The sequence below is a fragment of the Solanum verrucosum genome, unplaced genomic scaffold, assembly GCF_900185275.1.
Source record: "Solanum verrucosum unplaced genomic scaffold, falcon-dt-bn FXZP01000298.1, whole genome shotgun sequence".
Lineage (NCBI taxonomy): Eukaryota > Viridiplantae > Streptophyta > Magnoliopsida > Solanales > Solanaceae > Solanum > Solanum verrucosum.
Window position 1 is genome coordinate 751,473 of NW_026020113.1, and position 11,397 is coordinate 762,869.

General features: G+C 33.5%; 2 pseudogenes; both read right to left on the reverse strand.

Annotated features, from left to right (window-relative positions):
* Positions 1-2,649: 2,649 nt before the first annotated feature.
* On the reverse strand, positions 2,650-4,573 carry LOC125825614 (uncharacterized; annotated as a pseudogene).
* Positions 4,574-8,753: 4,180 nt separating this feature from the next.
* On the reverse strand, positions 8,754-10,458 carry LOC125825680 (uncharacterized; annotated as a pseudogene).
* Between the last annotated feature and the right edge of the window lie 939 nt (positions 10,459-11,397).

The window sequence follows — 11,397 nt, forward strand, 5'->3', positions numbered from 1 at the left end:
ATTTCTTTTCCCTGCATTTACTAGTCAGGATTGCATTAATTTTAATTTTTGTGCATTAAATTTATTTTTTAAAAGTCAAATTTATGGAATTATTAAGTGACTTGGTATTGATGAGAAATTGAATTATGAGTTCACTTGGGCCAATAACAGTGGCATATTGGGCCAAACGGGTAAATAGTTCTCCTAAGATTACACCAAAATGAGACGGGTCATTCATACAAATGTTCATATTTTGGGACGGTTTTTAATTTTTATCTTTCAGTAATAACAAATAAGTGGTCGAATATATCTATGAATATATAACAAATAACTTTTTATGAGGCAAGAGTCTATATTCCCGCAAGTTATATCCTAAAAGCATAACAAGCTATATCCTTGATGCCGAATAAGGATCACTTTTTTTTTTTAAAAAGTTTGTATATTAGTATCATATAACATCCTATTTCATTGACCAATAATTTGCTTGTGAATTCCTTTTGTTCATCAATACAAAGCTTAGTTTGTGGCCTACTCATTGTGATCCCCTTAATTGAGGAGACACTCCTTCTTCGAAAGTTACAAGACTATTTTGTTGAGTTTCTTAGAAAGAGTTGTCTTGTGCCTCGAAATCCATTTCAAAGATGGACAAGCAACATAAACTTGTTTCCCTAAATTACCATCAACAACATGATGGCCAAACTCTATCAAACTATGGAATGTTAAATTGTTCAAATTCAAATTGTGTCTTCCTCATTTTTTTGTTTTCATAGTTACAATGTTAACAACGTTTAGAGAGAACAAAAACAACTTGTCCATGTTGGTTGTGTATAGAGTTGTTAATAAGGGCTAAGCCCGTTGGACCATTTCGGCTCAACTCGTAATTTGATAAGACTGGAGTAAGCTTTTTAGAGCTCATTTAAAGAGAGGGTCTTTTAGCCTGGGCTGAATAATCATGTAGCCTACAAGGTTTGAACAATGTGGGCTGGGCCGGTCCGTAGGCCAAATAAAAAATTAAAATAAAATATAATACTAAAAATAATTAGACAAGTCCAAACTTAAAGTCTTAAATCATGCCTATTAAATATTACAAAGTTCAAACACTCAAATATAAAAATTATCTTTTTTACGATATTTCTTCATTGTTTTATTCTTCTTTTACTTAGGTTTGATGCACTTGAGCTAAGGCTCTTTCGAAAATAACTTTTCTATCTCCATGAGGTAGTGGTAAGGTCTACGTACACTCTACCCTATGTAAACGCCACTTAATGGGATTTCATTGGGTATGTTGTTATTGTACGATTATACCCAAGATATTTACATAAAATGACAATCATTTCAAATTGAAGTCATACAACCAAATCTTTACTTGGATCAAACGTAATAAGTATTATTAAAATTATTTTATTTGTGAATTTGAGATTTGGTTAACAAGTAGTAATTCCATAATTATTGTCTTATCGATATTTCTAGTCACATTTTAAAATTAGAATTTAAATTATAAAAATAAAAAATAAATGGACTGACCCGGCGCGGCATGTAGCACATAGTGATGAATTGGGCTGACTGTTGTTGACCCGGCAAAATAATGAGTCAGCCCAACCTAACCCGTAAAGTTCCAAAGCCTGTATTGGCTTTAGCTCAAATAGGATAGACCGGCCATATTGGCAACTCTAGTTGTGTAGTATACCTACTTGATCCATTTTAAAAAATTAAACTTCTCTTATAACATTTAAATTTAAATTCTGACCCTATATCCATGTTGCATATGGAGAAAATATTCATTTGAGAATTCGTTCGATTCAACTTGGTCCCTATTAGATACGCGAATTCAAAATTTAACGTTTATGTGTTTTCCTATCCCAAAGGGGAAACGGACCCTCGTCAAGGAGGCTCCATTTCTATTAGTGCTAAATCAACAACCTACTTTGTTTACTCTGTTCCAAACCCATAGTTCTTATATGTTTAATGAATTTCTCAATATAAATACAGGCCTACGCAAAGGTGAGTACGCTCGATAGCTCGATAACCCTCACTCTATACTTTAAACCCGCACCTGATTCCTACCGTCCACATGAAATGTTTCCACACCAGCAAACATTCCACACCCTCATAGTACTTTTGCATGAAAGATGTTTTCAGCAAATACATTTGAGATTCTTGTAATATATATTTCTAATCCTGATTACAGCTTGCTAATCAAACTTATGACAAGCTAATAAGCTGCAAAATGGTCAAATAAATCTCCAAATCACTTAACAGAACTGTATAAACATGGATCAGTGAAGATCGACAGATTAAGAGCCTGAAAGTTCATCCTCATTGAAGGGGGATGATATTCAATATCAGATGAGATTCATGACTACTTTAACGCCACTCGCACATTTTAAGAACCAGAATTCCGCCTGTTGCAAAAGGGTACTCCGATAACAAAACTAGGTAAAGAAACCATGTTCAACCTACCATATTTAAAAGAAAACAGAACAAAAGATGCACAAAAACACAATAGTAGTTATAAAGAAGCATGATTATCCAAGTATACTACACATCTATAACGCAGCTTAATGTCCACCAGTTGACGATAAGTAACACACAATTCGTTCATCTAAGAGAGACTTGTGTAACAAAGTTGGACAATATAGTTTTAAAATAACAACCAAAATGTACTGAGACAGACTCATACACTAGTCTAAAACAACTAGCTTCTGGTACTCTTCGCCGGAAATAGCAAGCTCCATAACATCCACAGGAGTAACAACTCCACCACCCTCTAAGAACATGGTCAACAGATTCTTAGAAAACCCACTCACAAGTGCTACACCATTCTGATTTTCCAAAACTGGAGTCGACCTGGAGTCTCGAAGGTTCCAAAACACGATCTCGGGCACATTGTTGTATCCCTTCTCTGCAAATTTTCGTTGAATTGCTTGATAGTCTGTCTCCCATGCATTTTCTGATGCCTCATCGAATTCCATATCACTGAACACAAACACCCTCTTTAGCATTTGATCATCACTTAGATTTCCTTGTACCGCCACTTCCAAGATAGTATCAAAAACTTTCTGGAAGTTTGTGTTCATACCCCAGTTCATATTTCTGACAAACTCGGTCTTCTCTTTTAGAGTATCACCTTCAACTTTCTGCAGTTCAGGTGACCCGCTGAATGTGATCAATTTTCCCTTCCATGGTTCCTCACTCAATTCTGAAACCAAGACACCAAGTGCCACAGAGACCTCCATCGGTATCCCACACATACTCCCAGAAACATCACATACCGCAATACAATCACTTAATTTTCCTTTCTTACAAAGATCATCAACCATTCTTTTCCACTGAAGTTCAGCTACTTCTCCACCATCTCCGTCCTCCAATGCCCCAATAATCTCATGAGGCAGCAAAGCTCCAGCTGCAATTTTTGCCTTCCCCGACTTCACATCCTCAAGATATGCTTTAAACCTTTCTTGGTCATGCTTCAAAAAGTGTCCTTTATAGTTCTTCATAGCTACTGACGCCACCCTATTGTACGGCAAGGAATTCCACTTATTAGCACTCATATACACCTCCGGCAATTCCAATGCCTTATGTAAAGGCACAAGCACATCTTTTCTCAATCTATTTCTCACCCTATAAGCATAATGACCCTCTTCAACCCCATTGTATTCACTATAACTTTCTCTCGGAAATACCTTTTTCGCAATGCTCTCACACATCAAACTAGCCTTATCATACGAAGAATCAACAGTCGGACACCATTTTGCAGCTAAACTAATCTCATTACTCTTCCCTGAATTCAACTTCTCTAGATCCTCCGTCAAAAGCTCAGCAAAGAAATCCGAAATCTTATCATGTAAACGCCTATAATGCTCATCCGAATAATACTTTTCAAACGCCTTCTCCGCCTTAGCTACATCTTTCTCCTTCCTCAAAACCCTAGCTTTCACTTGTTCTGCCTTAATTTCTTCCTTTAATTCCTCCAAACTTTTCTTAACTTTCATCTTCTTCTCCTTATTATCCTCACTAGGCCTACTCACCCTCTTAAACCTACCACGACCACCACCACCTCTACCCCTCGCTTTCTCCCTCTCCTTTTTCTCCTTTTTCCTCACAAATGGTCCTTCCAGAATTCTATACAAAATTTCCAGCAAATCCTTAAAATACCCAAAATCAGCAAAAGCATGAACATTACAAGCAAGGGTTTTAGGATGAGTATAATGTAACCAAAACGCAGCAGCATAAAACCCTTCTTTATCAGACTTACCTGTACCTCTAACCCCCCTGAGATTGCAAATCAGTTTAAGAGCCGTCAATGGGTTGTGAGCCCAAGCTAATTCCAGCCGTCCGATCAAATCATCCGGCGGTGTATCCGGCACAACATGAAAGAAGAAATCCAAACAAGGATTCCAGATGATATGAAAGTGGCGGAATTGTTCTCCGTCAAACCCCTTAAGGGAAGCTTTGAAAGATCAAGATTTTTTATTTCATCAGATGGACCGGTGATGGGGATATCGACGGTTTCGGGGTCGTTGAGTGTTAGGGCCGATAACGGTGGTTCACGGCTGAGCGCCGGCGGACCAACAAGCAGAGATTTTGTTGTCATTTGATGAATGAATGGAAGAAGTTCCTTCAGTGAGAAAACACTACTATAATAACACGTTTTGGACACGTTCAATGTGAAATTGAAAATGGAGGACTCATTATTTTATAATCAAAAAATGAATTGGGGTGGGGATGGGGAATAACTTTTGTAAAATTTAAGAAAGGAGATTTCTTTTTTTTTTTCTTCCACAAATACCCCTAATTTTAATTACTTAACACTTAAGAAATGTAAAAAAAATGTTATGATGTTAAACTAAAATATATTAAAATGTTTTTAAATCTTATGATAGTAGATATTGAAATTTTGTTGACTCGATGTGTTCAATTCAAATTGGGACTCTATGTGTTGTTCAATTCCGACTAGAATTATTCAATCTTAAATCCTAGTGCATTCCTTTATAAAGACTATTGTATTTCATTAAAAGACATTTCGAAAATTCCACCACAAATTTATGAAATATTCTATCAAAATCTTGATATTCCACAAAATTTTGTATATATATATAATATAAGTAAATGAAAAACATTGTTGTAAAATATAGGATGAATGTAGAGTGAGACCCAACTCCTATTTCCAAGTTAAATTGCCAAACTTAGGTGCCCAAGTAGCATCACGTAATACGTATTGTAGCTCTCTGTCTTGCCCAAGCAAAGTTATTTCCCGTTTCTTATTTGTCAAATTTTAATTGGATATATTTATTAAAAAAATAATGATCGATATAGTGAATTTACTATTTTGTCCATATTAATTAATAGAGTCTCAAATATATTTATTCACTATATTTTTCAAAGATATTAACTCAATGTTAATAAATTAAGGGTAAAATAAGAATAAGAAAAAAAAAGTTGTCCTTTCTTGAAAAAGGAAAATCAAATCAGAAAATATTTGACAAATGAATAGAAACGGATTGAGTATTTCCTAGGCCAATAAAATGGCGATATTACATTTACAGTAAAAGGATGTACAAGGTTCTCCCTCTCTCAATTTCGTACAATAAAATCTTACTAAATTAATACTCTTAATAATCTCTCTAAAATAATATTTTTCTTCAATTTCGAGCTAATAAAAAAATTGCACATTTTAATAAGATAATATTTTCTTCCGATCCCTACTTGGCCAAGTTCTCCCTCTCTCAATTTTGTGTATCATGAGCAACTTACCATCCTCCCCTCTCCTTCTTTCTACTTATTAATTTGGTTAATTACTTTTATTTAATTCATAACAAATATTATTTGTTGGGGATAAATTTGAATAAGATAAATAAGTTAAGTTCAATGATTTTGCTTGTGTTTTAAAAATTGAGAAGGTAAATTATATTTTAAAAAGTAAATTTAAATTTCGATTATTAAATTTTTTATCCTAAAAAATAAGTCGAATAATATAAAGACATGTTTATTATCCTGTTTAATATTCCGATCCTTATATTTCTTTACTTTATAAAATTTCATTCAGATACTTAAATTTATTCGAAAATATACTTTAAACCCTTCTTACCTCGATTGATTGATTGTCCTTATTTTAAAGAGTAAAAGATAAATATACCCTCAAACTATCGAAAATGATATACGTAGACCCTTTATTATATTATTGAGATACCAGAGTCCTTGTCGTCCAAAAAGTAGAACACGTGTATCCTTTGCACTAACAGACGGACACGCGTCCTCATCCTGTGCAACTATTTGATTTTCACTTAATTTTAAACCACAATTAAAAAATCCACCCGAAAATCAAATCGGATAATTATTTTACTCTCCTCATACTCCACTTGTGAAATTTCACTAGTATATTATTGTTGTTGTTGAAATATGTTATGCGGAAAGTTAGAATTAAGAAATTGTCAAAAAGAACCTAAATTATATGATTGATTGTAGTCATTTGTCTTGTTGGTGCAATTGATTGTTCAGATTGAGCAGGACCAAAACAAAAGATTTAGAGTGTTAATTGTATTGCATTGGATACAACAAATGTGGACGTAAGGCTTCCAACACAAACTATCCTCAAGAGAAGGTTTTAAGTATCTTGGGTTTGTAATCTAAGATAGTTGGGACATCAATGATGATGCATGTCACACATTCAATTGGGCGGAATAGATGAAATGAGGCTTGCCTCTAGAGTCTTGTGTGATAAGAAGGTACCAATATGGAGTCTTGTGTGATAAGAATGTACCACTTAAACTTAAAGGTAAGTTCTACAGAGTGGTGGTTAAACCGTCCTTGTTATATGGGGCAGAGGGATGACCATACAAGAACTAACATGTTCTAAAGATGCATATTGCGGAGATGAGGATGTTGAGAAAGGTATTAGGCATACTAAGATCAATAAGATTAAGAATTAATACGGTTAAGAGAAGGTGGGAGTGACCTCTATGGCTGACAAGGTGTGGGAAGCAAAACTGAAAAGGCTTGAACATGAGAAGAAGAGGTGCACTGACGCCCTAGTCAGAAGGTGTGAGAGGTTGGTTGTCGGTGTTACGTGGAAGGATAGAGGTAAGCCAAAAAAGTATTGAGAAGAGGTGCTTAGACAATATATGACACAACTTCATATTATCGAGGACATAACTCTGGATAGAAAGAAGTTTAGGTCGCGTATAAGGGGTAAAGTGTTGTCTTGCCTTATGAAGGTTTAGTCTTGTTCGAACAACGTCGTAGTACTAATCCAATAGTCATATCCTTGTATTTCTTGTCATATGTTATTTGTTGTGTTTTGATTATCACATGATTCTGTTGCTGTTATACTCTCTTATTATTTTTCTTCTTCTTTCACTTGGCTTTGATTCACATGACTTAAGAGTCTTTCGAAAACAATCTCTCTACATCTACTAGTTAGTGGTAATTGTCTGAATACATTATACTCTCTTCAGACCCCATTTAGGGGAATTTCACTGAATATATTAATGTTATTGTCGTTGTTGGGTTAAGATATAATATATATTTTAAATAAATTAATTCATTTGAGTGATTTTGTTTGTTTTTAAAAGTTTGAAACTATACTTTAAACCCCTCTTACCTCGATTGATTGCTTACCCTTTTTGAAAAAGTTCTCAATAAATAGATAGACACGTTATTACTTGTCTCGTTTTAATGTTCCAAATCTCTCACTTTATAAAGTATCATTTAAATATATAAAACTTATTCAAAACTATTTTTAAAATTCTTTTCTAAATTTATTCAAAACTATTCTTTAAAGTTTAAACCACTTTTTCTCTTTTACTAAAGTTCTCAATATTCTTTCAAGATTAATATGATTTGTCTAATCCTATATAATCCTGCCGTTTGGATGCGTAAAGTAGAAATTCAACTAATAAATAAATGTAGGAAATGAGTGGGAAAAAAAAATGAAAGGAAAATTACAATTAAGATTTCCTTAAAATATTAAACACAGAATTTAATGCCAAAAGATATGTTATTTGCCATAAAATGATTATATTTTCCTATATTAAGATGAACTTCACTACTGCCTTTGCCACGTCCAAACCATTAATTTTATATAATTTAAAGTGTTCGAACTAACTTACACACATCCTGATTAATTTTATATAATAACATTCATCTTACATTAGCAACAAATATTACTCAATAACTTTGTCCATTAAAGTCAGGAAAGATAGAAAGAAATCAACTAATATTTTCTTTGGATTAATTTGATGTGATATGATTTTAGTACTTATTACTTTGGAATTGATTTTCTTTCAAAGGAAAATATCCAGCTCTTTCTATTAAACCTTTTTTTCCCTTTTCTTGATGATAACAACTCTTCATAGGAAAACTATCAAAACACTTAGGTAAAGACACCAGTCCATTCTCCAATCAATCTACTCCCTTCACGTCCAGTCCTCCAATCAATCTAACACCTCCCTTCACGTCTAGTTCCAATTGGAGCGTGGATCGAAAGTCCAAACGGATATGGACCTGGCTCTGCAACCATGTAAAGACACCAGTCCATTTCCCAATCAATATAGACTTTTAAGTTTTACCCACTCTAACACCTTAATCAAGGAGAAAGTAAAATCATCAAGATTACATTAGGAACTTAAAGTATGATAAGTCGATAGGTACACAGACCTTATCTCTACCTCATTCATTACGAAAAAAATAAACTACATGAATATGAACACAAATATAGAGGAACTCATATTACTCATTATTATTATTCATAAATGGAAATAAAGCACATCACAATTTCAATCATACACAAGTTTTTGATACTCTTCACCAGAAATAGCTTGCATCATAACACTTTCTGGACTCAAAATCCCACCTTCCTCCAAAAACAAAGTCACAAGATTCTTAGAAAATCCACTCACAAGTGCCACCCCTTTTTCATTACTAGGTACTGGTGTTGCCTTAGAATCCCTCAAATTCCAAAACACAATTTCAGGCACATTGTTATAACCATTTTCCTTAAACTTCCTTTGTATCACATTATAATCTGTCTCCCATGGCCTTGTTGAAGCAACATCAAACTCCATGTCACTAAACACAAACTAACCTCTTTATCATTTGTTCCTCACTCAAACTCCCCTTCATAGCAACTTCAAGAATCTTATCAAAAACTTTTTGAAAATCCGTATTACAACCCCATTCCATTCGCGTAATAAATTGAGTCTTTTCTATCAAAGTTTCCCCTTTTACAACATGAAACTCCGGAGTTCTACTAAATGTAATTAGTTTTCCTTTCCAAGGTTCTTCACTAAGTTGAGATGAGTAGCCCCAAAGCTACAGACACCTCCATTGGTGTCCCATTCATACTTCCTGATACATCACATATCGCCATACAATTCGTTAACTTCCCTTTTTTAGCTAAGTCATTCACCATTCTTTCCCATTGAAGTTCAGCAACTTCAGTCCCCGTGGAATCATTCAACGATGCAATTATCTCGTGTGGAAGTAATGCACCAGCAGCTATAGTTGTTTTCCCTTCTTTCACATCAAGATACTGCTCGAATCGTTCTTTATCATGTTTGTAAAACAGCTTCTTATACACTTTCATCGCCACTGAAGGGACGCGTTTATAAGGAAGTTCTTCCCATTTTTTGGCACAAATATACACCTCAGGTATCTCCAATGCCTTATGTAATGGCACAAGAACTTCTTTCCTCAATCAATCTCTTACACGATAAGCATAATGCGCGTCTTCAAGATCTTCATACTCAACATACTCCTCACATGGGAATAATTTCCTTCATTATACAATGCCATATCATCCCTCAATGCATCAGCTAAAAAAACACAAACTTTATCATACAAAAACCTAAAATTACAATCTTCATCATATCTACTCAACAATTTCTTTGCTTTATCAACATTCTTCTCTACACGAATCTTTTTAGCCTTAACTTTACACAAATAAGAAAAATTTTTCTCAGAAAAAAAACCATTTTCTTTCTTTTCCTTCCACTCTGTTTTTTCATTTTCTCTAACATTAGGACCTTCAATCAATCTATACAAAATCTCTAAAACATCCTTAAAATACCCAAAATCAAGAATGGGTTTAAGATTACAAGCAAGGGTTTTAGGGTGGTGAAAATGAAGCCATAAAGCACAAGTGTAAAACCCTTCTTTCATTGATTTTCCAGTTCCTCTAACACCTCTTAAGTTACAAATAAGCTTAAGAGTTGTTAAATCATTGAAATTCCAAGAAAGTTGTAATCTTTTTAGCAAATCTTGATGTGGGGTGTCTGGAACAATGTGGAAAAAGAAATCTAAACAGGGATTACCAGAAGATAAAAAAGTTGCAGAGCCATTTTCTGTAAAACCCATTTGGGGGAATTTTACCATTTCTGGTTTTTGGGGTTGGGGGTGGGCGTGGTTGGGTGGTGGGGTGGTGATAGTGGTGGAAATTAGTTGAGTTTCTGGTGGGCCAAGTAATGCACGTGGAGGAGCCATTTCAGCTGCAATTAATTGAGGACAAAAGCGGTTTTTGTTAAAGTAATTGTCTAATAAATTAGATAATTTTGAATTTTTTGTTACTGAGGAATGGGTAATATATATATATATATATATATATATATATATAATATTTATTTATTTATTATTTTTAACTTGGTGGCCAAGAATGAATTTTTAACCGACTTGTATTTTTTTTAGGTTTTGGATTATTTCTAAAACTTATTTAAGAGTGATTAACGGAAATTTTTAATGAAACAATAAGATTTTGTTTTACTAGGTTTAATATTTAATATTCCTAGAAATGTGACAATATATATTCCTATTAGAGCAATTTTTTTAAAAAAATGTTTATATATGATGATAATAAAGAGAAAATAGAAAGAAATAGAAAGAAATATTTTTTTCATTTGATATATTAATATATAGCCATAAAAGAGAAATTTTAGTTTTTATTAGATACTAAAAGTCATACAAAGAATAAATTAACTCAATTAAAACTTAATAGGAATTGAATGGATTGAGTTATGATCAATATTCTAGTCATTTGAAAATAACTTTGATCAAATTGATAATTCATTTATTTATTAACCCGGTCTATTTTGATCTATTTAAATTCAGCCTAACTCACTTATTTAAAACTTCTCGTCGTACACGGTACATGCAATGATGTATATTTTTCATCAAAATTAAAAGGCTTGGTATTTTTGTTATAAGAAGGAAATAGGAAATAATAGCCAGCTTATTTCTAGCAATAAAACGGTACCATATACTAAGCCCAAATTAGGTTTAATAACGGCCCAAATAATGGACCTAAGTACTGTTAATAGTCGAAACTTAACTATTTGGCAAGATGAAGAAGCATACATATTTGTCTCCGTTGGAGTAACTTATAAAGGGATTATTTGCATGGCATGACCTTTTTTAAGATTACAATGA